Source organism: Sapajus apella, unplaced genomic scaffold (assembly GCF_009761245.1).
Source record: "Sapajus apella isolate SASKATOON/1434 unplaced genomic scaffold, GSC_monkey_1.0 scaffold2, whole genome shotgun sequence".
NCBI lineage: Eukaryota > Metazoa > Chordata > Mammalia > Primates > Cebidae > Sapajus > Sapajus apella.
Window position 1 is genome coordinate 19,585,351 of NW_022436942.1, and position 16,005 is coordinate 19,601,355.

Genomic DNA, 16,005 nt, shown 5'->3' on the forward strand with positions numbered 1-16,005 from the left:
TTTTCTGTTTTGTTTTTTTAATACCTTCTGACTGGCTTGCCACCAAGTCAGGATTTTAGATACCAAGCACCAGGATTTGGAATAAGATGAGGGACTCTGGACCTCCTCTTCCAGGCCTAGGGTTCCAAGGAGGTGTCTGCTGAGTGCCGGACCTTTGTCCCCAGGCTCAGCCCACCCGGGAATGTTACTTTGCCGAAGGCAAGCGCCGGGCGGTTCCCAGGGGCCGGTGAACGTGCTTCTGGCCACTGCCCCCTTCTGGGCGGCGTTTTATGGCCGTTCCCTTAGTGTCTGACTTTCTGGGTGTCTGCATGTCAGAGTTCAAGGAGCCGGGCAGACGACGTCGGCTGCCAAAATCTGACGCTGGAGATGAGGGACGGTTCTCCCTTTTACGTGCTAGTCACGTAAAGGTAGTGGGAAAGGTCCCCACTCCAGTCTGTCCCTGGCAGAAACAGGAGCAGCACGGAGGACTCGCCTCCTAATGACAGTGAGCTCAACCTTTAGCTTCTTCCAGCCGGCTTTGCTCAGTGCAGGGTGGCCACCTTGCCTTTAGTCTCCCGGGCTAGAAACCTCAGACTTTTTGCCACCTCTCGGGGGCCTTTCCTTCCTATATCCAATCTTGCCAGCCTGTGCTCGAGGCTTGTCGTTTTTTTCCTTTGAAATATATCTCAGATTTCCTCCATTTCCACTGCCAGAGAGTTGCTCCAGGCAGGAATGGGGTCTTATTTCTCCTCTTTTCCTGCCCGCTCCCATGGCCCAACACTGTGAGAGGCACTACAGCGACTCACCAAATGCCTGCAAGGTTCCGCCCAGGGCTCCTCCCAGTATTGAGATCCAAGTGAAATCAGAGTGAAATGGACCTTGGACAGTTTGACAGCTTTCAAAGGAAAACGGTACCTGGAGCAACCATATGTAGCCTGAGAGGGCTTGAAGGGGCTTTCCTCCCTCCCACCCCCCCTCTGTCAGGTGAATGTTCCAAAAACTGCTTTCCTCGTGTCTCTTCCTTGCTGGGGAACTTCTAGTGGGTGAGTGTCTATAGACCGTTGTCAAATGTGAACTCCGCTTCCGTCATGGCCTTCCAAAACCTGGCCTTGGTCGGCACGCACTATCCACTTGCAACCTCCCAGCCTCTGATATCTCCTGAATGTGAATGTATATTTTTATTAACTTCGTATGGCTAAAAAAAAAAAAATGGTAGTACCTAGTGGTTAAAAAAAGTATCAAAGTAAAAGGAAACTTGCTGCTCTCCACATCCCCATTTTTCATCTGCACCCTCAGAGTAACTTCTATCAGCAATTCCTCAGGTCTCCTCTACCAGCAGAGTGCTCCCCGACCCCCACAAGGTGGAGTCTTGCTCTGTCTCCCAGGCTGGAGTGCAGTGGCTTGATCTTGGCTCACTGCAACCTCTGCCTCCCAGGTTCAGCAATTCTCCTGCCTAAGCCTCCTGAGTAGCTGGGATTACAGGCATGCACCACTACGCCCAGCTAATTTTTTTTTGTATTTTTGGTAGAGACAGGGTTTCACCATGTTGGCCAGGCTGGTCTCAAATTCCTGACCTCATGATCCGCCCGCCTCGGCCTTCTGAAGTGCTGGGATTACAGCTGTGAGCCACCGTGCCCAACCAGGAGAGTTTTTAAAACAGTAACATACAGGCCAGGTGTGGTGGCTCACACCTGTAATCCCAGCACTTTGGAAGGCCAAGGCAGGCGGATCACTTGTCAGGAGTTCGAGACTAGCCTGGCCAATATGGCAGAGCCCCGTCTTTACTAAAAACACAAAAATTAGCTGGGCATGGTGGTTTACACCTGTAATCCCGTGTACTGCAGAGGCTGAGGCACAAGAATCACTTGAACCTGGAAAGTGGAGGTTGCGGTGAGCCGAGATCGTGCCATTGCACTCCAGCCTGGGCAACAGAGGGAGACCCTGTCTCAAATAAATGAGTAAATAAATAAATAAAACTGTAACATACAAATATAAGTGAATATCCTTTAAAACCACAAAGGAACTCATAAGATATATACTGTTCTGTAACTTGCATTTTTTCAATTAACTTAGCTTGATCCCTTTCCACATTGCATGGACGCATAATTTAGCTCATCCTTTCATCCTGGCTACTTGGAATCTTCTCACTTGGATGCCCCACAGTCTATTGGGATTGTTGGGCATTTGGGTTATTTCCAGCAGGTGAACTGCTGAGGGTATCTCTGTAAGGTGAGAGAATGATATTTCAGTCTTTCTTTCTTCTTTTTCTTTTTCTTTTTTTTTGAGATGGAGTTTCACTTGTCACCCAGGCTGGAGTGCAGTGGCATGATCTCAGCTCACTGCAACCTCTCTACCTTCCAGATTCAAGCAATTCTCCTGCCTCAGCCTCCCAAGTAGTTGAGATTACAGGCGCTCGCCACCATGCCTGGGTAATTTTGTACTTTTAGTAGAGATGAGGATTTCACCATGTTGGTAAGGCTGGTCTCGAACTTCTGACCTCAAGTGATCCACCCATCTCCGCCTCCCAAAATACTGAGATTACAGGTGTGAGCCATCTCGCCCAGTTGAGAATGCATATTTCTACCTGAGCTATTAATTATACAGCTCCCCTACTCCTCTCTACCCTCCTCAGAAAAGCCCTCCTATTATTCCCGCTTTGCCCATCTCTCCTGTTCCAAACTTGTATCCAGGACAGCTTCAGTATCCAGAGTTTAGCACTTTATTTTGTGGGCTCTGTATCCACCACTAGACCATATACTCCTTGAGGGCAGGGACCATGTCTTGTTCTTCTTTGTTTCCACCCAGTGTGAGGGGCTCTTGATTGGTGAAAGGAATGTTAGGACTAGAGGTGCCTTCCCTGGAAACAGCATGTGACTCTAAGCATCTTCTTCCCTGTATTTCTCCTATGGCATTCATTGTTTAATCCCTCTCTGCCTCAGCACCTTCTCTTCCTCCCCAACCTCAGCACCTTCTCTTCCTCCCCACATCTGTTCTTAAGAGGCATCTTTCATCTTCAAATCCTCGGGTTGAGATTATAACCAAAATAGTGGGGAATCATGGAGGAATTCTCTGAAATTCATGATCAATACCTGGAATGATGACAAGGGCAAAGAAACTAGTGTAGGGAAAGGGTGTCTCCTTTTTTGGATGGCTCAGCAAATTACAAAATACTCCCTTTTCTATCTGAGTATAACAGGGCCTGGGCTGGGGCATTAATTGGGCAACTCTGGAACTGAATGTCAAGCCAGAGGCTAACACCACCTAGTGGTCAGCTAAGGAAGTGTGCGTAAGAAGGGTATCTCAGAAAGATCTGGTGGAAGGCGGAGAGAGAGGAAAAGACCAGTATTTATTGAGCGCGTAGCATGTCCCTGGCCCAAGCAGTGGACTTCATTTACAGTATCAGCTCACTTAAGTCTGCCTTGTGTCATGTGTGTTATTTCTAGTGTGTATAAGAAAATAGAATGTTCTGAGATATTAAGGAATCTGTCCCAAATAATGATGCAGATCCAAGCCCAGATTTCATTCACTTAATAAAAATTTATTAGGTGCCTCATATTAGCAAGCACATTGCTAGGCACTAGGGACAAGAGATGGATACACACAGTCTCAGTCTTCAAGAAGCTTGTATGTTAGCTGGGTGCTCAACAAGTGACAATAACAACACAGTCAGTACCTTAACACCTGTGATGAAGGCATGCACAGAAGGCCATGGGAACCTGGGAAGGACACCTCTTCCAGACAAGGTGGTCAAGACAGAGAGGGGCATATGATACTGGGCTAAATGTTGAATGAGAGGAAGAAAATGACAACCAATAACAAGAGGAAAGGGTGCTTTAGGCTGGAGGGTAGGCAAAGGCATTGGAGGCATGAAAAGTTTAAAACATGTGAAGAACATCAAATGTGGTAGGACAGCTGAAGTTTAAGGTACTTTTTGGGGAGGATGATGGATGAAGTATCAGAAAGTCTAATCACAAAGCATGATTTTAGCCACAGTAAGAAGTTAGAATTTTTTTTCTAGAAGTGGTGTAAGCCAGTTGAGCAATGGGTGAAGTCCTAAGTGCATCAGTGGTGGAGCTAAAGAGGGAGAGAATTCAGAAACAATAAAGATCTGAATGAAAGATATGATCTAGTATACTAGCCAGTTAATTGTGTAGACCTGGAGATAGTGACAGAGAAATCTCAGTCTAGAAAATTTGACTCACGTTAGAATCACCTGGAGAGTTTTTAAAAGTCCCAGTGCTGCAGTGCTGTGGTGGCATGCATCTGTAGGCCCAGCTACTCGGGAGAGTAAGGTGGGAGGATCGCTTGAGCCCAGGAAATTGAGGCTGCAGTGAGCCATGATCATGCCACTGCACTCCAGCCCGGATAACAGAGTGCGACCCTGTCTCAAAAAGAAAAATAAATATATCAATGCTGGAGGATTTATGCTACTTCATTTCAAGACCTGTAAGCTACAGTAATCAAGACTATGTGGTACTAACATGAGAATTGACAAACAGATCCATGGAAGAGAATAGAGAACCAGAAATAGACTCACAGTCATTTGACTTTTTAAATAAAAATTCTATATGTGTTTATTATTTTATAATGATACTTTTATGCACTTTTATCTTGAAACTATTATTTTTCATTTAATTAGTTTTCTATGCATTTATCATTTTCCCCAGATATTTCAATATAATTTTTAAAAATCAGATAGTTGTTCCATTTCTTATTCCAGTTCCTTAGTGTTTACCACCACTCCACCTTGCTCCTCCCTATCTCAACCCTGTGCAACTTCTGCATTCTTGCTTCAATGTTGACTAGGTACAGCCTTCGTTTTTCTTTTTAAGACAGAGTTTTGCTCTGTTGCCCAGGCTGGAGTGCAGTGGTATGATCATAGCTCACTGTGGCCTCAACCTCCTGGGCTCAAACTATTCTCCCCGTCAACCTCCCAAGTAGCTGGGACTACGGGCTCATGCCACCATGCCTGGCTTCAGCATCCATTCTTAAATTCATCTTCACCATTGATCTGAGATTTTACTTGAAGCTGGAACCTGTCTGAGACCAGACTATTGGAGGTCTCCTACTGCTGGAGGATGGTAGCTCTGAGAAAGCCCCATTCCCAGACCCAGGAATCCAGTACCCATCTCAGTGCAGCTGTTCTCAGCTCTCTACTTGTCTGGGGTACCATACTTCTCAACTGGATTCTGTATTTCTCATAAAGGCATTTTGATCAGTAAATTGTTAAATCTGTGTTTCTGTGAGAGGACGAGAGGCAGGACTTCCCATTTCACCAACGTGCTGACCTCACTGTAAAGGTCTTTTGATTTTGACAAAGATGTCAAAAGGCAGCCAGTGGAGAAAAGAATGTCTGTTCAACAAATAGTTCCGGAACAACTTAATATCCATATGGGAGAAATAAATGAACCTTGACCCCCTACCTCACACCATATGCAAAAATTAATTCAAGATTGATTATAGGCTGAGTGTGGTGGCTTATGCCTGTAATCCCAGCACCCTGGGAAGCTGAGGCCAGTGGATCACCTAAGGTCAGCATAGCCAACATAGATCAGCCTGGCCAACATAGTGAAACCCCATCTCTACTAAAAATACAAAAATTAACAGGCGAGGCATGGTGGCTCACACCTGTAGTCTCAGCAATTTGGGAGGCCAAGGTGGGTGGATCATCTGAGCTCAGGACTCTGAGACCAGCCTGGCCAACATGGCAAAACCCCGTCTCTACTAAAAATACAAAAATTAGCCAAGTGTGGTAGTACGTGCCTGTAATTCTAGCTACTCGGGAGGCTGAGGCAGGAGAATTGCTTGAACCCAGGAGGTGGAGGTTGCAGTGAGCTGAGATCATGCCACTGCACTCCAGCCTGAGTGACAGAGCAAGCTCTGTCTCAAAAAAAATTAATTAATTAAAAACATAAATAAAAATACAAAAATCAGCCGGGTGTGGTGGTGAGTGCCTGTAATCCCACCTACTCAAGAAGCTGAGGCAGGAGAATTGCTTGAACCTGGGAGGCAGAGGGTGCAGTGAGCTGAGATCACGCCACTGCACTCCAGCCTGGGTGACAGAGTGAGACTCTGCCTTAAAAAAAAATTGATTATAAAGCTAAACCATAAATGCTAAAATAAAGCTTTCAGGCAAAAACACAGAATTCATTACTTGGAGGAAAGTAGCCCTTTCTTAAGCTATAGAAACCAATAACATAAAATAAATTTCTTGATAAATGAAACATCAAAATAAAAAACTTTTGCTCATCAAAAGACATTATGGTGTAATCCCAGCCCTTTGGGAGTCTGACATAGAAGGACTGCTTGAAGCCAGGAGTTTGAGACCAGCCTAGCCATCAGAGCTAGACTCTGTCACTACATAAAATAAAAAAAAATTAACTGAGTGTGGTGGTGTGCACCTGGAGTCCCAGCCACTCTGAAGGCTGAGAAGAGAGGATTGCTTGAGCCTAGGAGTTAGAGGCTGCAGTGAGCTATGATTGTGCCACTGCACTCCAGCCTGAGTGACAGAATGAGACCCTGTCTCAAAAAACAAAACAAACAAACAAAAAATTATGAAAATGAGTAAGTAAGCCAAATAGGCAATATAACGATCTGAGAAAGGACAAAGGAAGGCAAGATATATTAAAAATTCTTATAGTAATAAAATGACAACCTAATGAATGGACAATAAGCATATGAAAGGTACTCAAGGCCAGGTGCTGTGGCACATACCTGTAATCACAGCACTTTGGGAGGCCAAGGTGGGAGAATCACTTGAGGTCAGGAGTTTCAGACCAGCCAGGCAATATATCGAGACCCCATCTCTACAAAAAATAAAAAATTATCTAGATATGGTGGTGCATTCCTGTAGTCCTAGCTACTCAAAAGGCTGAGACAGGAGGATCACTTGAGCCTAGAAGGCTGAGGCTGCAGTAAGCAGTGATTGTGCCATTGTGCTCCAGCCTGGGCAATAGAATGAGATCCTGTCTCAAAAAGAAAAAGAAAAGAACTCAACATCTTTAGTTATCAAGAAAATGCAAATTATAACCACAGTATGATACCTCTCCATACTCACCAAAAAATTTTTAAAAACTGACAATACCAAATGTTAATGGGACTATAGAGCAACTGGAACTCTCATACATCATTGGAGGGAATGTAAGATGTACCATCAATTTGGAACAATGTATAGCCATTTCTTATAAAACTAAACATACACCTACCCTATGACTCAGCAATTCTATTCCTAGTTATTTATCCAAGAGAAATGAAAGCATATGTTCACACACAGGCTTGAACACAGAATATTCATAGTAGTTTTCTTCATGGTAGCCAAAAACTGGCTATAGCTCAGGTGTTCTTCATTTGAAAAAGGATGAACTGTGGTATAGTTCATCATGGGACACTACTCAGCAATAAAAATGAAAGAACTATGGATACATGCAACAACATGGATGGATCTCAAAACATGTTGCATAAAAGAAGCCAGACATGGCTCACACCTGTTATCCCCGTGCTTTGGGAGGCTGAGGCGGGCAGATCACAAGGTCAGGAGTTCGAGACCAGCCTGGCCAACATGGGGAAACCCCATCTTTACTAAAAATACAAAAATCAGCCAGCCATGGTGGTGGGTGCCTGTAATCCCAGCTACTCGGGAGGCTGAGGCAGGAGAATCACTTGAACGCAGGAGGCAGAGGTTGCAGTGAGCCGAGACCACACCATTGCATTCCAGCCTGGGTGACAGAGTGAGACTCCATCTCAAAAAAATAGCCGGGCGTGGTGGCTCACATCTATAATCTCAGCACTTTGGGAGGCTGAGGTGGGAGGATCATGAGATCAGGAGATCGAGACCATCCTGGCCATGGTGAAACCCCGTCTCTACTAAAATATAAAAAATTAGGTGGCATGGTGGCGCGCGCCTGTGGTCGCAGCTACTCAGGAGACTGCGGCAGGGGAATTGCTTGAACCCTGGAGACGGAGGTTGCAGTGAGCCAAGATCGTGCCACTGCACTCCAGCCTGATAACAGAACAAGACTCCGTCTCAAAAAAATGAAATAAAATAAATAAATAAAAATAAAAAAAGAAGCCAGACATAAAAGTACATCCCATATTACCCTACTTAAAAAAAAAAAAGTCTAGCTGGGCATGGTGGTGCGTGCCTGTAATCCCAGCTACTCAGGAGGCTGAGGCAGGAGAATTGCCTGAACCCAGGGGCGGAGATTGCGGTGAGCCGAGATCGCGCCATTGCACTCCAGCCTGGGTAACAAGAGCGAAACTCCGTCCCAAAGAAATAAAAAAAAAAAAAAAAAAAAAAGTCAGAACAGTGGCTTCCCCTGTGGGTTAGGGTGAGGGTAATGATCCACATCTTGATAGGAGTTTGGGTGTCACAAAGCAACCACCTGGTAGGGCAGAGATTTGAACACAGGTGGTCTGCCAGCGGCCATGGCTTTAATCACCATACTACATAGCCTTGTCCAGGCTATGGAGCCTCAGATGTGGATGAGATCACACAGGAAGAGTAGCCCATGAAGACAGGAGACTGAAAGAGAGGACCCAGAGAGGTAGGCGGAAGACCAAGAAAGGAATCATGAAAAGTAGTTGGGGGAGAACTTACTCAAGAATGGCTAACAGTGTTGAGTACTGCTGAGAGGTCCAGCAAGAGAAAGACAGGAATGTGCCATCATTCAAGGCCCCTAGGAGGTTCTATGTGACATAGGCCAGGACAGTTTCATGACTGGTGGGGATGGCAGCCAGCTGGCAGTGTAATGAAGAGGTGAGGAAGGGAAGACTGAATATGAATAACTCTCCCAAGATGCTTGGCTGCACAGGGGAAGGGAGAGAGGCAAGACAGTAATTATAGGCTGGGATTTTCTTGCAGAGGCACAATCCTGACCACAGTGACTCCATCCAGAGTTACTTGACTTTGCACACTCACCAGGACTGCTAACTTATCCTTCTGTGAAGTAAAGGTCCATTGGCCACAGTAAGCCTGTGACAGCCCAAGGGCTCCGTTTGAAGCCTTGAGATCAGCTGACTCTACCATTGCTCACATCCTGTCATCCTTGGCAGGCGTTGATGGGTACCCACCCTACTCCACTAAGCCCAGTGCTTCCCCTTCCTAACACTGTTGTACTGTTCTCCACCACTCTCCTTGCTCGAAGCCCTGAGCTTACACTATCCTTGCCCCTCTTGGCTTGTCTGGAACCTGGTCCTTCTTTGAGAACATTCTTCCTTTAATGAGGTATCCCTTATTCTCCCACGTGTATAGGCTGGGTGGTGGTGAGAGGATAGGCAGGCAGCCCACCTTGGACTCTCCACTTCCTATAGCTGTGTGGCTTCACTATGGTCTTAGTTAGGGATGCGTTTAGCAGCAAGTAATGGAAGATCCAATTACAACAGACTGAACAATGAAGAGTTCTATAGCAAGTCCAGGGCTGGTTGATTCATCAAGAGTTTTCCACCTCTTCACACTGATACTTTATCCTCATTGGTTAGTGGTACCTCCCCTCCCAGTTGCAACATGGTTGCAGCTATTCCAATCCTCAAAATGAACATGGCACTGAAGAAGAACAAAATCTTTCCCAGGAGCCCCTTAAGTCTTATTGGCCAGGATTGGGTCACTGGTCAAGGGAGTAGAAATACTGTGATTGGCTAGGCCAATTAGATTCATCCCCTTACTACATGGGATGGGGACACCTGTACGAAATCCAGACTTTCCTAGCAAGTGAGAAAAGCTTGGCTGCTGAATTGGCACTGCCAGTGCTTGCCTCAATAGTCATATAAAATTCATCTTCCTTTAAGAGCCAGCTAGAAGCCGGGCGCGGTGGCTCACGCCTGTAATCCCAGCACTTTGGGAGGCCGAGGCGGGTGGATCACGAGGTCAAGAGATCGAGACCATCCTGGTCAACATGGTGAAACACCGACTCTACTAAAAGAGCCAGCTATTGGCCGGGCGTGACAGCTCACGCCTGTAATCCCAGCACTTTGGGAGGCTGAGGTGAGCAGATCACCTAAGGTCAGGAGTCTGATACCAGGCTGACCAACATGGAGAAACCTCATCTCTACTAAAAATACAAAATTAGCTGAGCATGGTGGTACATGCCTGTAATCCCAGCTACTCGGGAGGCTGAGGCAGGAGAATGTCTTGAACCAGAGAAGCAGAGGTTGCAGTAAGCCAATATTGCACCATTACACTCCAGCCTGGGCAACAAGAGCGAAACACTGTCTTTAAAAAAAAAAAGGGGGGCAAGGCACGGTGGCTTACGCCTGTAATCCCAGCATTTTGGGAGGCAGAGGCGGGCAGATCACAAGGTCAGGAGATCAAGACCATCCTGACTAACATGGTGAAACCCTATCTCTACTAAAATGCAAAACATTATCTGGGCATGGTGGCATGTGCCAGTAGTCCCAGCTATTCGGGAGGCTAAGGCAGGAGAATCACTTAAACTTGGGAGTCGGAGGTTGTAGGGAGCCAAGATTGCGCCACTGCACTCCAGCCTGGGCAACAGAGCTAAACTCTCTCAAAAACCGAAAAAAAAAAAAAAAAAAAAAAAAGCCAGCAATTTCACCTTCCATTGAGATGTATAATATAGGGCTTCAGGGCAACAGTTCTGGTGCCAAGCTAACTGGCTTCAAATCCCAGCTCTCTCACGTTAGCCTTGAGCAAGTTGCTGAGCTTTCCATGCCATGGTTTCCTCGTTTGTAAAATGAGGGTTATTAGCACTATCCAGTGGAATTTTCTGTGATGACGGAAATGCCCCATGTCTGTTCTAATATAGGAGCCACAAGCCATACATGGCTATTGTGCATTTGAAATATGGCTGACACATCAGAGGCATTGAATTTTAAAACTGAAATAGCCACATGTGGTTAGTAGCTACTGTACTGGGCATATAGTTCCAGTTCACAGTCTTACTGTAGAATAAAAAGTACGGTGCTTCAATTAAGAGTAGGAATTGAAGTAACACATAAAGCCCCACTAAGGGTTAGTAATTATTTTTGCTGTTATCCACTGATGTCCTGGTCACTTTACTCCGTGAAGACTTTGTTTATTTTATCTTTTTTAAAATTTTTTTGAGATAGGCTCTCACTCTGTTGCCCAGGCTGGAGTGCAATGGTGCTGTTATGGCTCACTGCAGCCTTCACATCCTGGGCTCAGGGATCCTCCCACCTCAGCCTCCCCAGTGGCTGGAACTACAGGCACACACCACCATGCCAGGCTAATTTCTGTATTGTTTGTAGAGACGGCGTTTCACCATGTTGCCCAGGCTGGTCTCAAACTGGCTTCAGGCAATCTGCTCACCTCAGTCTCCCAGAGTGCTGAGATTATAGGCATAAGCCACTGCATCCGGGCTTCTGTGAAGACTTTAGCAGCTGACTCACTGTCTTCCTATCCACCTCAGGTTTTCCACAAAGCCACATGGCTTCAGTGCTCATGCCGGTAGCCCAGCCAACACCCTAGCCTCTTGGTTCCTTGTTCTCTTTGACTCCACTGACTAACCTCTCTGTTGCTGTAGCCACTCACTCCCATAGCCACCACCTATTCCACATTCTTGCAGGAGAGCTGGACTGAAATCTTGCTCCCTGGGTTCTGACCACAACATCATAGCCTTACAGCTCTTTCTTTCCCTTGCTCTCAGGAAGCCTGGCCTTGAAGTCTGTTGAGACTTCCAGTTTCTTGATGCCTTTCTTTCCTTTGCCACTGGCCCCTCATGTTTTCACTTCACTTCCTAACAAGTCTCCATTCCACAATGGTTCACCTCTGCTCTTCAACTGTATTGTCTCCCTCTCTGTTGTTATTAACCTTCGGAATGGATCTCCTGGCTTCGGGACTTTTTTTTTTTCTTTTGAGGAGTCTCACCGTGTCACCCAGGCTGGAGTGTGATGGCATGGTATTGGCTCACTGCAACCTCTGCCTCCTGAGTACAAGCGATTCTCTCGCCTCAGCCTCCCAAGTAGCTGGGACTACAAGCGTGTGCCACCACACCTGGCTAATTTTTGTATTTTTTTAGTAGATACATGGTTTCACTATGTTGGCCAGGACAGTCTTGAACTCCTGACCTCATGATCCACCCGCCTTGGCCTCCCAAAGTGCTGGAATTTTTTTTTTTTTTTTTTTTGACACGGAGTCTGTCTCTGTCACCCAGGCTATAGTGCAGTGGTGCGATCTAGGCTCACTGCAACCTCTACCTCCCAAGTTCAAGCGATTCTCCTGCCTCAGCCTCCTGAGTAGCTGGGACTACAGATGCGTACCACCACGCCTGGCTAATTTTTTGTATTTTTAGTAGAGACAGGGTTTCACTGTGTTAGCCAGGATGGTCTCGATCTCCCGGTCATGATCCATCCACCTCAGCCTCCCAAAGTGCTGGGTTTAGAGGCATGAGCCACTGCACCCGGCCCAGGACTTATCTTTTAAATCCATCCTCCACATTGCAGCTAGGGTGATCACTCTAATAAATCTTATCCTATGACTCACCTGTCTAAATCTTCTAATGTTTCCCATTGCCCACTACTGCCTGTTCCCAGAAGGTACCATGCTTCCATAGGTATCCATGCCTTTGCATATGCTAGACCTTCTTTCTGCTCTAATGCTCTCCTTGTTCTTTGCCTGAATAATTCCTTCAAGATTCATTTCAGGTGGGGCACTGTGGCTCACGCCTGTAATCCCAACATTTTGGGAGGTTGAGGCAGGAAGATCACTTGAGTTCAGGAGTTCAAGACCAGTCTGGGCAACATAGTGAGACCCTGTTTTATGAGAGAGAGAGAGAGAGAGAAGAATTCGTACATGCTTTATGCTGAAAGTATAGAGCTGTAGTAACTACAGAGCAGGAGGGTGTTATGAAAGTGGATGGAAACTTGAGGAGAATAGCGAAGTCCTGGGAGATAGAGCTGGCTAGGGGTCCTCAGCAGCTTCCCACAATTCTTTTGTGATCTCTTCCTCCTTTCCCTCATCCTCCACAAATCACAGGCCACTATTCAGTGCTCTTGAACTGTCTTGTCTGTGAAATGTACTGAGCTCCAGCAATCAATCCATCAATCAGTTTAGTTCTTATACAGGAAAGTACGTGTAAAACATTTAGCCCAGCACCAAGTACACGGGAGACACTCAGTTAATTGCAGCCCTTGGTGTCTTTACCAACAAGAATGCATGCCATCTTTTCTAGTTGCTGCAGAGCAGTGTGTACAGTATGATATGAATCCTTGCCCTCCTTGAACTTGTGTTCTTGTTAAGGAAGGAAGGTGTACCACAAAATAAGAAGTAATGCAAAGGAATATGTGGTGGCCACCAGTATCCCAATCGTGCTTCTATTTTTTTTTTTTTTTTTTTTGAGATGGAGTCTCACTGTGTCGCCAGGCTGGAGTGCAGTGGTGTGACCTTGGCTCACTGCAACCTCCACCTCCTGGGTTTAAGCAATTCCTCTGCCTCAACCTCCTGAGTAGCTGGGACTACAGGTGTGTGCTGCCACAACGCCTAATTTTTTTTTGAATTTTTAGTAGAGGCAGGGTTTCACCATGTTAGCCAGGTTGGTCTCGATCTCCTGACTTCATGGTCCGCCTGCCTCAGCCTCCCAAAGTGCTGGGATTATAGGTGTGAGCCACCACGCTGGCCAATTATCATTATTTTTGAGATGAAGTCTCACTCTGTCACTCAGGCTGGAGTGCAGTGGTGCTATCTTGGCTCGCTGCAGCCTCCACCTCCTGGGTTTAAGCAGTTCTCGTGCCTCAGCCTCCTGAGTAGCTTGGACTACAGGCCTGCGCCATCACGCCTGGCTAATTTTTGTATTTTTAGTAGAGACAGGGTTTCACCATGTTGGCCAGGCTGGTCTCAAACTCCTTACCTCAGATGATCTGCCCAACTTGGCCTTCCCAAGTGCTGGGATTACAGGTGTGAGCCACCATGCCCCACTGTGCATTTTTTTTTTTTTTTAACGCAGTCAGCACTAAAAAGTGTGCTTTACATTATGACTTAGAATTCAGATACATATAGGGCCAGGCGTGGTGGCTCACACCTGTAATCCCAGCACTTTGGGAGGCTGAGGTGGGTGGATCACCTGAGGTCAGGAGTTCTAGACTAGCCTGACCAATAGAAACTCGCGTCTCTACTAAAAATACAAAACTAGCTCACCTGAGGTCAGGAGTTCTAGACCAGCCTGACTAATAGAAACCCCTGTCTCTACTAAAAATACAAAAATTAGCCAGGTGTTATGGCATGCACCTGTAGTCTCAGCTACTCAGGAGGCTGAGACAGAATTGCTTGAACCTGGGACGCAGAGGTTGCAGTGAACTGAGATTGAGCCATTGCACTCCAGCATGGGCAACAGAGGGAGACTATGTCCCCCACCCCCCCCAAAAAAAAGAATTCAGATACATATATAAAGCTGAAACAAAAGTTTAATTAAACAATAATTATCCTTGCTTTGCATGATGCCTCTGGTATCTTCTGTACTGTTCTATTCTACTTCAGTTGTTTTTTTCTTTTTTTTAATTTTTTGAGGCAGAGGCTCACTGTGTCGCTCAGGCTGGAATGCAGTGGTGCGATCTTGGCTTGCTGCAGCCTCCACCTCCTGGGTTCCAGTGATTCTCCTGCCTCAGCCTCCTGGGTAGCTGGGATTATAGGCACGTGCCACCAGGTCCGGCTAATTTTTTGTATTTCTTAGTAGAGACAGGACTTCATCACGTTTGTCAGCCTGGTCTCGATCTACTGACCTCACGTGATCCACCCACCTCAGCCTCCCAAAGTGCTAGGTTTACAGGCATGAGCCACTGCACCTGGCCTCTATTTCAGTTTTAAAGAGTGATGGTCAAGACACTGTTTTTTTTGTGTGTTTGTTTGTTTGTTTTTGAGACGGAGTTTTGCTCTTGTTACCCAGGCTGGAGTGCAATGGCGCGATCTCGGCTCACCGCAACCTCTGCCTCCTGGGTTCAGGCAATTCTCCTGCCTCAGCCTCCTGAGTAGCTGGGATTACAGGCACGTGCCACCATGCCCAGCTAATTTTTTGTAGTTTTAGTAGAGACGGGGTTTCACCATGTTGACCAGGATGGTCTTGATATCCTGACCTCGTGATCCACCCGCCTCAGCCTCCCGAAGTGCTGGGATTACAGCCGTGAGCCACCGCGCCCGGCCAAGACACTGTTTTTTAATGTTTTCTTTTTAATTTTGTTTTTATTTTATTTTATTTCAGAGATGGGGTCTTGCTATGTTGCCCAGGCTTGTCTTGAACTCCTCCTGGCCTCCAGCACTCCTCCTGCCCCAGCCTCCCAGAGTTTTGGGATTACAGGTGTGAGCCATTATGCCTGTCCAAGATGCTATTATGGGCTGAGTTGTGTTCCTCAAAAATTCTCTTGAAGTCCTAATCCCAAGTACCTCAGGATGTGACCTTATTTTGAGATAGGGTCTTTACAGAGGCAATTAAGTTCAAACGAGGCCATTAGGGTGGGCCATAATGTAATATGACTGGTGTCCTTGAAAAAAGGATACTTAAAGGCCTACTTGCATACAAGAAGAAGACGACCGTGTGAACATGAAAATGGCTATCTACAAGCCAAGGAGGGAGGCCTGGAACAGAGCCTTCCTGCACATCCCGGAGAAGGAATCAACCCTGCTAATGTTAACCTTGATCTTGGACTTCTAGCCTCCAGCATCTTGAGACAGAGTTCTGTTGTTTAGGTCATACAATTTGTATTACTGTGTTACAGCAGCCCCAGCAAACTAGTACACTCACCAGATGGATTTTGTGACTTACTATTGGGTTGTAACCTGCAGTAAACAGACATAAAGTTAGTTTTTCCTTATGCTTTCTCTTGTGCAATCTTTACCACCACTTGATGGGATGGCAGGGTCCAGAGGACGGTGATACAGTCACCCTCACAGTCATGCAGGTACAGATGTCATTAACAAAGGTCTGACAGACCTTGCAATGTACAATCCAAAGATGAGCATCTCCTTAAATTTCATACCCTAGGCACTTTACCCTAGCCTAGACTCTGTTGAAGCAGGTATAACGATTATTCTTATTTTAGGGATTGACACCTGATTGTGAAGCT